Source organism: Mauremys reevesii, linkage group 7 (genome assembly GCF_016161935.1).
Source record: "Mauremys reevesii isolate NIE-2019 linkage group 7, ASM1616193v1, whole genome shotgun sequence".
NCBI classification, from domain to species: domain Eukaryota; kingdom Metazoa; phylum Chordata; order Testudines; family Geoemydidae; genus Mauremys; species Mauremys reevesii.
In genome coordinates, this window is record NC_052629.1 from 77,285,842 (window position 1) to 77,296,061 (window position 10,220).

The window sequence follows — 10,220 nt, forward strand, 5'->3', positions numbered from 1 at the left end:
TGTTTACAGCCCGGAGCAGAGTCATGCAGGCCTGAGAGTCATGGAACCAGGGAAACCCCAAGAAAAGCCTCTGCATAGGGCCCCTTGGGGCTGAGCTGAAGTTAATAAAACACCCTGATTATGAAAAGAGACAAAAGGTCTGGGACTGTATAGGCAGCAGAATGGGCACAGATGGGCTCCATGGTAGACGTGCCACTGCCAGTGTTTCATGAAAAGTGGATCCGAGCCCACTGGACTGGAAAAGCCGGGGCTGGAGTAGCTGGGAATCCTGACACACACAGTCAGTGCTCCTGCCCCACTCTCCATAGCGCCCCCCGGTGGGAGAGGCTGGGAATGGAAGAAGCATCCCGCAGCCATTATTTCTGCCCTGGGCTTTATAGTGCCCCCTGCTGGGAGAGGCTGGGGCTAGAGTAGCCGGGACCCCTCCACACACATACACACACACACACACCAGCCAGCACTCCTGCCCGCTCCCCACAGCACCCCCTGCTAGGAGAGGCTGGGACTGGAGTATCCGGGAACTCTCTCCACAACCAGCACCCCCTCCTCCCCACAGTGCCCCCCTGCTGGGAGAGAACACAGCCAGGTTTCATTGCCTCTCGTAAAAGCACCTGGGCTTGCTCCTGCTATTGCTGATAGGCTCATAGGGCCCTATGAGAGTGTGCCAAACCTGGCTCCTGATGTCCCCTGCAAGAGGAGACCGATCTGGTGAGTCCAGCACTGTCCTGGGAGCTGGCAGATCTGGCGATTCGTTACACCGATGTTGGGGCAGGGAGGAAATTCCCTGGTGGGCGGGACAGGTGGTGGGAGAATTTGGCCAGGCTGCCGTGTGCAGGGGCGACTGAGAGAACAGCTGGCCAGGAGACAGCACATCCGTTAGCTAATGGGATCTTTCTGGGTCATTAGCGTTCCCTGCCACCTGCGTGGCGGCACTGGCTGGGCTCCCCAGGCTGGCTGGCAGCCAGGGGCTTGGTTCCCTGAGAGGGGCCGAGGCAGCGCCAGCCACTCTGCCACAATGAGCCCCCCAGTTAAACAAGCCCCTCTGCCCCAGGCTGGTTCCCAGGGGCCTGGCACAGACCCTGGCCCCGCAGCCTCAGATGGCCCAGACCCCACGTGGCCCAGCAAGTGCCAGGCTGCCCAGCACGGGGTGGGCTGGGGTCTGCCCAGGGCATCATCCTGGCACAATCACTCCATGAGGGGTGGGGAACCAACAGCCAGCGCAGACCCTGCCCCACCTGCAGCCCCACTTGGTGCGGCCCAGTTCTGGTGGCTGAGTCCCTGCTGAGGGCACCACGTTCTCTGGGGACTGATTCTGACCCCACGCCAGGTGCCTGGAGGGGCTGGACACTCACCTCCAGATCCCCACACCCTCCCCGGCTCTGTGCCAGGCTGGAGTCACCACAGGGCACCCACTCCATTCATCCTGAATAGACAGCCTGGCCTCGATTGCTGCACCCCTGGGTGGGGGGACTCCAGATGGAATTCTCTGCCAGGCTCCTCCGTCAACGAGCTGGTCGCCAGGCACGTCTGATGGGGAGAGCGGGGAGCGCAGCCCTGGCAACGCTGACCTGGCGAGCCGGCCCAGAGTGGGCTAAGTCCCTGCTGTGCCCAGTGCCGGGCAGCATGCCCTCCCGCATGGCCCAGGTGGGTCCATGTTGTGTGTTTCTCCAGCGCACGTCTGCGGGTACCTGTGCCCAGGAAAAGCACCTCATAGCGCCCGTCGGCTGCATCCACCTGGTCCACGGCCACAGTGGTGAACTTGTAGTGCACGTTGCTGCGCACCACCAGTGGCTGGCGGTGCACGGGGTACACGGCATGGTACATCAGCGGGTGCGAGCGCATGAAGTTGATCACCTCGTCTGGGTAATCCTTGGTCGACTTCATGGAGGGAGTGAAGGTGCCTCCTGGGCACTGAAACACAGAGTGGGAAGGTAAGATGCCAGCCCCACCCCACAGCCCAACCTCCCTCCTCCCAATCATGGCCCGGCCTCCCCCCGCTTCCCACCCACGGCCTGGCTTCCCCCCCACCCCAGAGGCATGGGCCCCCTTCCCCATCCTGCAGCCCAGCTTACGCCCTCCCCACCCCAGGTCACCATCTTCCCCCTCCCTATCGGTGGCATGGCCTCCACCCTGTCCCCTGAGGCATGGCCCTCCCACCTTACCGGATGGCCTGCCTCCCAATGCACAGCCCCACCCCACCACATGGCATGGCCCCCCACATTCCCCCAAGGCATGGCCCCCATCCCACCCATCCTGTAGGACAGCTTGTGCCCTAAGCAATGTGCCCACTCTCCCTTCCTGAAGGTGTCAATGCACCCATCCTGCAGCCAGCATCAGGTGCCACAAGACCCCGACCCACAGCCACCATCTCACATGTGCCCCCTTCACGGGGAGCCTCTGACTGCTCCATTCCCCACCACACTGGCCTTGTGCCCTGCCTCTGCTGAGGCCGGGGGTTGTGGAATAGGGGGAGCCTCTCCCCTGGCAGAGCAGGCTGGGTGCCCCTGGTGCAGGGGCTGGCAGAGCCCTGGCATGGGGCCAGCATGGGGTGGTGCTGGGCTGAGAGCCCCACACACTGCTGCCCTCTCTCCATGCAGCAGGTGGCTGGACAGCCAAAGGGCCAAGTTGCCCCTGGCCCTGCTGGGAAGAGGGGCTTGAGGGTGCCCACAGTGGGGGGGTCCTGGCAGGGGACCCCAGCCCACCCAGGGCTAGGCTGACAAAAGGTTGGCTGATGGCCATTGCTTTGGGCTGCTCCCAAACCAGGCCAGGCTGTGCAGAGCCCAGGCAGCTGTCAAAGGCTCCAAGGGCCATGGCCAGGCCTGGAGCCAGCCAGCTTCCCACAGGGCTGGGCGGTGCCAGCCCCACTCCCTTGCCTCTGAGTGCACAATCTCATGGCCCTTCCCTCAGCCCCATGCCCAGCATCCCGGCCCTGGCAAGGTGCATCCCCTCATGGCCACAGCCTGTCTGCCACTCTCGGGCTCTCCTTGAGTCGTATGCCAGGCCTGGCTTGGCCAGGGGGAGTTGCTCTAGGCCCCATCGTGGAGCAGGTTCCAGGACTCCTCGGGGGCAGCGTCAGAGTCTCTGCACAGGGGAGGTCCCTGCCCAGACACACGCACTGGTGGGCACTCTGTGACTGTGCCCCCCGCCCCACACCTCCAGCGCCCATCACTGCAGCCATCCCCAGAGGACCCCCACGCCCCTGCTGCCGGCCCTGCCGGGCACTCTGGCAGGAGGCCCCAATCATACTTACGGTGCCCGGGCGTGGATAGGGCATTTTGCCTGTGTATGGCATCCCCTGTAGTTGGGTCCCTCCTTGTGGGCGAAGGGCCCATTGAAGACCATGCGGATGTCGGCCATGGAGTACACGCACACAGCGGAGCCTTTGAACACAGACCTGGGGATGGAGGGGGGAGCATCACATTATCCCTAGGAGGCACCTCTGTCAGACCCACCCTGAACCCATTCCCTGCCTTGACCTGCCTGGCAGGGACCCACCCAGTCGGACTGGGACAGCACCTCGAGCCCTCTGCTCATGTGGGATCCAGAAACGCTCATCCCCAACGCATGTGAGGGGGCCTGTGCTCAGGGGGCCAGGGTCCCAGCCTGGCACAGGGCTCCACTGGCCATGAAGGTGATGGCACAGCGATGCCCAGATATGGCTGGGGAACGGCCCCACCCAGCTGCTTTGCCTGTGATCCTGGATCTCTGCAGAGGCAGATCCAGAGGGATCAAGGTCCTCAGCAGCTGCCCGGCCTGGCCTCTCCTGCTGGGACTGACTCAGTGATGCCAGCTGGCACACAGCAAGGCTGCCCGCGTGCTTAATGCACTGGCCTGGGCACCAGGATGCCTGGGTTCCATGCCTGGCTCTGCCACAGGACTGCGCTGTGACCCTGAGCCAGTCACTACCCTATCGGTGCCTGAGTTTCCCCATCTGTGAAATAGTGTGTGCCTCCCTGCCGAGGGGTGGGTGTGATGCTTTCCAAGGCTCTGGGTTATAATGGGTGAACCCCCGGTCAGGCTGGGATCCCCTCCACTGCAGCAGCGCGAGATGCCCTCAGACACCCCTGCCCCCCTGCAGTGATCAGCTGGACAGGTGTGGCTGGCTTCGGCAGGAGGAAAGAGACCCCTTTGTGCCCACAAAGCCCCGGGGAGAGTGGGGCTAGATAGACAGCACCAGCCCAAGCCTGTGCCAAGATAGGGCAGAGCCCAGCATCACCGAGCTCTGTGGGGTTTCTGAGGTGGGGGAGGGGAGCTGATAGAGGCACAGGCAGGAAAGGGGGAGTCTCAGGCCATGCAGCCCCTCCTGCCTGAGCTCAGACTGTGTGACGGGAGGCCAGGCCATCCGGCCTCGGAGGGGGGCACCCGGAGGATAGGGGAATGGGGCCCAACGGTGCACTTCTCTCACCTGGGGGGCGGGGGCTGACCCCAAACCCTCTCTGCCAGCACTGGGATGGGTCTGATCCTAACCATCTCTGCCCTGTGCCAGGATGGGTGTGACCCAGAGCCCTCCCTGCCAGCCCCAGGACAAGCCTGACCCAGAGCCCTCTCTGCCCCATGCTGGAATAGGCCTGACCCAGAGCCCTCTCTGCCAGCACTGAGATGGGCCTGTCCCAGAACCCCCTCTGCTGGTGCCGGGACAGGCCTGACCCACAACCGTCTCTCCCCCATGCTGGAACGGGCCTGACCCAGAACCCTCTCTGCCAGCACTGGGATGGGCCTGACCCAGAACCCCCTCCACCTGCACCAGGAGAGGCCTGATGCACAACCCTCTCTGCCCATCTGAGACAGGCAGGGGGCACTGGCTGTGGGGGAGCTCCCAGCTACTCTGGCCCCAGCCTCTCACAGCAGGGGGCAATGTAAGGAGCCATGTACACACACGCTCCAGCACCCATGGTATGGAGCCTGCCCAGTGGGGTGCAATTTCCCCTAAGGGTGCAGAGCCCTGCACTACTGCACCTCACTGGCTCTGGACCTGGGTAACACTGGGGGGAGTGAGGCATCTCAGTTTAACACCACCTCTGTAGGGAACTGCCCATTTCCCCCATAACTCTTGGGTGAGGGGGAGACCCAGAGGCGCTAACGTGCCCAGGAGAGCGGGGTGTCGGGAGTGTGACATTGCATTCCATATTCCTTATGAAAATATGCTTATGATATGAATATGACATTACTGTGATATACTTTATGCCAGCTGGCTCATGTGAGATATTGGAAAGATTACAATTCACTGAATGTGATTATCCAATTTGCATGCCTATATCATTTCTGTATTTGAAGTTAGGAATATTGATTATGTATCTATATTTCAACTATGCTACTCTGTGAGACACCCACTGCTAACACTTCCGGTACAACAATGGAAAAGCTAGACAGGGCTGATGGCCCATCAGCAAGAACAATGGACTGTGAAAAGCTTAGCCTTCCTGTGGACACTCCATACTGCCAATGACTCATGGATGCTGTAACCCTACAGAGTCAGCTGATCTTGTCCCCAGATACTAAAACATTATCTGGGACTTCTTGTAACTTTCCACTGTGAGGGAAACAAAAGATTCTTGCCGTATGTAAATCCTATTTAAGGGTGGGGAGGAAGGCAAACAGGACTTCTCCTCTCCATGGCCTGGCTGCCCAAGAAGAAAGACTGCAAAAGGGAAGGCAAGTGGGGAGTCCAGACTCAGACAGGGGTCCAGTCTGAAAAGGAATATAACTGGAACTCTGAACCACAGAAACTTCGCAAACTGCCTGCAACAATATCTATTTGTAACCAATTTCTTTAATGAAAGTAGCTTAGTTTGCGTGTTTGATTTCATGTGTTTAGTAATCTGCTTTGTTCTGTTTGTTATCCTTTTAACACTTAAAATTTGCCTTTTATAGTTAATAAAATTTGTTTTGTTTATTATTAAACCCAGTTTCTGTAACTCTAACTTGGGGGGCGAGAAGTGTGCACACCTCTCCACATTGAGGGAGGGGGCGACTTTCATAATATCTCTGGGTCTGCACTCCAAGGGCACCCCTGGACATCTGAGTGCTGGAGCAAATCCCTTAAACTGAGTCTTCCCAGAGATGAGCTGCTGCTGGGTGTGGCTCTGCCTGTGTGTGTGTTAGAGGAGGCTTTAATAGCCTGGCTCAGCAAGCCAGGTTAAAGGGGGCCCAGGCTGGCAGAACAGGTAGACTCAGTCGTATCTCAGCACATCAGGTGGCTTCCCAAGTGGCATAACCCGCCACAGGGAGCACAAACACTTTGGTTATTTTCCCTTGGGAAATGCTATCACTGAGCCCCGACTGCCACCAGGTGTGGTTACGATGGGAGTGTAGAGTGGCCAACAGCTACTCCTCATTCCTGGACACGTTCCTGACTGAAGGGAGAAGGGCTGTGGGGAAATCCCCCAGGAGAGCCTCTGGCACCAGCCATGTCAATCTCCTGGTTGGGACACGGGGGGAGATCCCAGAGCTCTCCCCCAAGATGGCCTTTGCTGTAACTTCCTGCTTACAAGCTCTGGTCTATGCTGTGTTCCTGTTGACTAACAAACCTTCTGTTTTACGCACTGGCTGAGAGTCACATCTGACTGCGGAGTTGGGGGGTATGTGCAGGCTGCTAGCACATATGAGTAACATAAGGGTCAAAAAAACATTGCAGGGATGTTGCAAATATTCCCCAAAATCGGGCATTACGATCCAGGAAACTCAGAGTTAAGGTTACTTGAGGCAAAAAGACTGATTTTCAAAATGAATGGGGATTGGGTGTTTGGATCCCTTTGAAAAGGACTCCAGAGCACTAGGTCCCAGGGCTCATGAGGGGAGAGGGGGGAACTGAGTAGAGGTGGGCAACATTTCTGGCCACATTTTTTTTTTCAGCCAAAAACGCAGATGTGGCCAGACTGAAATATTTAGCAAATTCCTGGTGATTTTGACCATTTTTCTCCAGTGGAAAATTAAAAAAAAAAATGGACCCCACAAGCTTATATGAGTTCATCAATTTAACAAAGAAATTGATATGTACCAGGCTTGGGATAACAAGCCTGGTACATATCAATTTCTTTGTTAAATTGATGAACTCATATAAGCTTGCGGGGTCCATTGGGCATAACTGGACACTGCAAGATGGAGGTTCCTAGCAGGGCTGGCTCCAGGTTTTCTGCCGCCCCAAGCGGCCCAAAAAAACAGGCCAGAGCAGCACGACTGCACTGCTCCACTCTTCAGCAATTCGGCAGCAGGCCCTTCGCTCCAAGACGGACTGAGGGACCCACCGCCGAATTGCTCTGAAGACCCTTGGTATTGGCCGCCCCAAGCACCTGCTTCTTTAGCTGGTGCCTGGAGCCGGCCCTGGTTCCTAGGGTTGTGTCTGGGATCAGAGATATTGGCTAGTGTCATTTGGTTGCACAATCCAAGGAGCAGCTTACATGCCAGAGACTGTGCATGAACAGCCCAGGAGTGGGGGTTCTCACAGCAGAGTGGGGTAAGGCCGGCTCCCAGAGTCAAGGATTGGAGTGACCTAGCGGATCACCAGTCTGGATTACACCAGAGGGGAACGTCACAGTGGCACAGAGAGCAGGGTCTATGTGCAGCTTGTTACTCCAAGTGGGGTTCACACTTTAAGCATTATATTTGTGATTTTAAGTGAGTCTTAAGTGCAGTGGCTAAGAACAGTCAGGAGGTCACAGTTTTGTTATTTTCTATTTGCTTATTTTGGGAAAGGGAAGTAGGAACAGAAAAGCAGGAAAATGAGTGAAAGCAGTGACGCAGTTGTGAAGTTGGAGCTTTTTAGGCTGCAGGTTTCAGAAAAGGAGACTGCACACAAGGGCTATGGAAGAAAGAGAAAAAGAGCGAAAACACCAACTGGACCTGCTAGAGAAGCAGAACCAGAACCCCTGACCTCAGCGACTCCCATCACTCCAAAAATCCACAAATGGGAACACTTATGTCCTGCATACAGTGAGGATGATGATATTGCTGAATATCTGACTACCTTTGAAAGGCTGTGTGTAATACATGAAATCCCTGATAAGAGTTCCTACCCTGATTGCGAAATTAACTGGTAAAGCTTGAAATGTATTCAATGGAATGTCTATTGAAGATGCTTTAGACTATTGTAAATATAAAGATACTGTTTTGCAAAGTTTTCAGATTACCCCTGAAACATAGAGTTAAATTTTGGAATCTTAAAAGGGATATTGGGATGAGTAATGGGGACCATGTAAACAAAATGAAAGATTTTTGGGGAAAATGGGCAAGGGGTAAAGAGGTGGCTAGTTTTGAAGGAATGCTTGATCTTGTTGCTCAAGAGCATTTCTTAAGCATATGTAAGGCTGTAAAGCCGTGTCTATGGAACAAAGATGTAAAGACTGTGGATGAGATGGCTTTTTTAGCTGATGCCTTCGAACAGACTCAAGCGTCTATTGGGGGCAGGCCCGAGAAAGAGGGGTTTAGAACTGGTGGGAAGGGAGGATCCCATTTTGCCCCTGTGAAGAGAGGAGGGGGTTGGGAGAATGTTTATTCTCTTACTAGTAGAAGAATGTTTTTGGGTAACTCCTATTCCCAAATCTGCCATAAAAACAGAAGATCCCAAAAGGTGCTACGAGGAATAAATGCCCTGTGGTAGGAGGAAGCAGGCAACCAATAGCTCATGTTAGTTCTGCTGTCCTCAACACAGAACTCCCCCCCCACCAAGCAATTGAAACCTATCATATTGGTTCTGTGAGGTTAGCTCTGCAGAACCAGATATGGAGCATATTAAGACTGTCCAAATTGATGTCAGGTAGTACTTGGGGCAGGGGCTAGATCGTCGGGCTCAACGGGTAGTGATCAATGGCTCCATGTCTAGTTGGCAGCCAGTTTCAAGTGGAGTGCCCCAAGGGTCGGTCCTGGGGCTGTTTTTGTTCAATATCTTCATTAATGATCTGGAGGATGGCGTGGACTGCACTCTGAGCAAGTTTGCAGATGACACTAAAGGGGAGGGGGATAGCTCAATGGTTTGAGCATTGGCCTGCTGAACCCAGGGTTGTGAGTTCAATCCTTGAGGGGGCCATTTAGGGATCTGGGGCAAAAATCTGTCTGAGGATTGGTCCTGCTTTGAGCAGAGGGTTGGACTAGATGACCTCCTGAGATCCCTTCCAACCCTGACATTCTATGATTCTAAACTGAGAGGAGTGGTAGATACGCTGGAGGGTAGGGATAGGATACAGAGGGACCTAGACAAATTAGAAGATTGGGCCAAAGGAAACATGATGAGGTTCAACAAGGACAAGTGCAGAGTCCTGCACTTAGGATGGAAGAATCCCATTCACTGTTACAGAGTAGGGACAGAAGGGCTAGGAAGCAGTTCTGCAGAAAAGGGCCTAGGGGTTACAGTGAGCGAGAGGCTGGATATGAGTTGACAGTGTGCCCTTGTTGCCAAGAAGGCTAATAGCATTTTGGGCTGTATAAGTAGGGGCATTGCCAGCAGATCGAGGGACGTGATCATTCCCCTCTATTCGGCATTGGTGAGGCCTCATCTAGAGTACTGTGTTCAGTTTTGGGCCCCACACTACAAGAAGGATGTGGAAAAATTGGAAAAAGTCCAGCGGAGGGCAACAAAAATGATTAGGAGGCTGGAGCACATGACTTATGAGGAGAGGCTGAGGGAACTGGGATTGTTTAGTCTGCAGCAGAGAAGGATGAGGGGGGATTTGATAGCTGCTTTCAACTACCTGAAAGGGGGCTCCAAAGAGGATGGATCTAGACCAGGGGTCGGCAACCTTTCAGAAGTGGTGTGCCAAGTCTTCATTTATTCACTCTAATTTAAGCTTTCGCGTGCCAGTAATACATTTTAACATTTTTAGAAGGTCTCTTTCTGTAAGTCTATAATATATAACTAAACTATTGTTGTATATAAAGTAAGGTTTTAAAAATGCTTACAAAACTTCATTTAAAATTAAATTAAAATGCAGAGCCCCCCAGACCGGTGGCCAGGACCCGGGCAGCGTGAGTGCCACTGAAAATCAGCTCACATGCCGCCTTCGGCACCTGTGCCATAGGTTGCCTACCCCTGATCTAGACTGTTCTCAGTGATACCAGATAACAGAACAGGGAGTAATGGTCTTAGGTTGGATATTAGGAAACACTATTTCACTAGAGGGTGGTGAAGCACTGGAATGGGTTACCTAGGGAGGTGGTGAAATCTCCTTCCTTAGAGGTTTTTAAGGTCAGGCTTGACAAAGCGCTGGCTAGGATGATTTAGTTGGGAA

The 10,220-nt window shown here is 54.8% G+C and overlaps 1 pseudogene; it reads right to left on the reverse strand.

Annotated features, from left to right (window-relative positions):
- Positions 1-589: 589 nt before the first annotated feature.
- LOC120369046 lies at positions 590-4,470 on the reverse strand (annotated as a pseudogene).
- Positions 4,471-10,220: the final 5,750 nt, after the last annotated feature.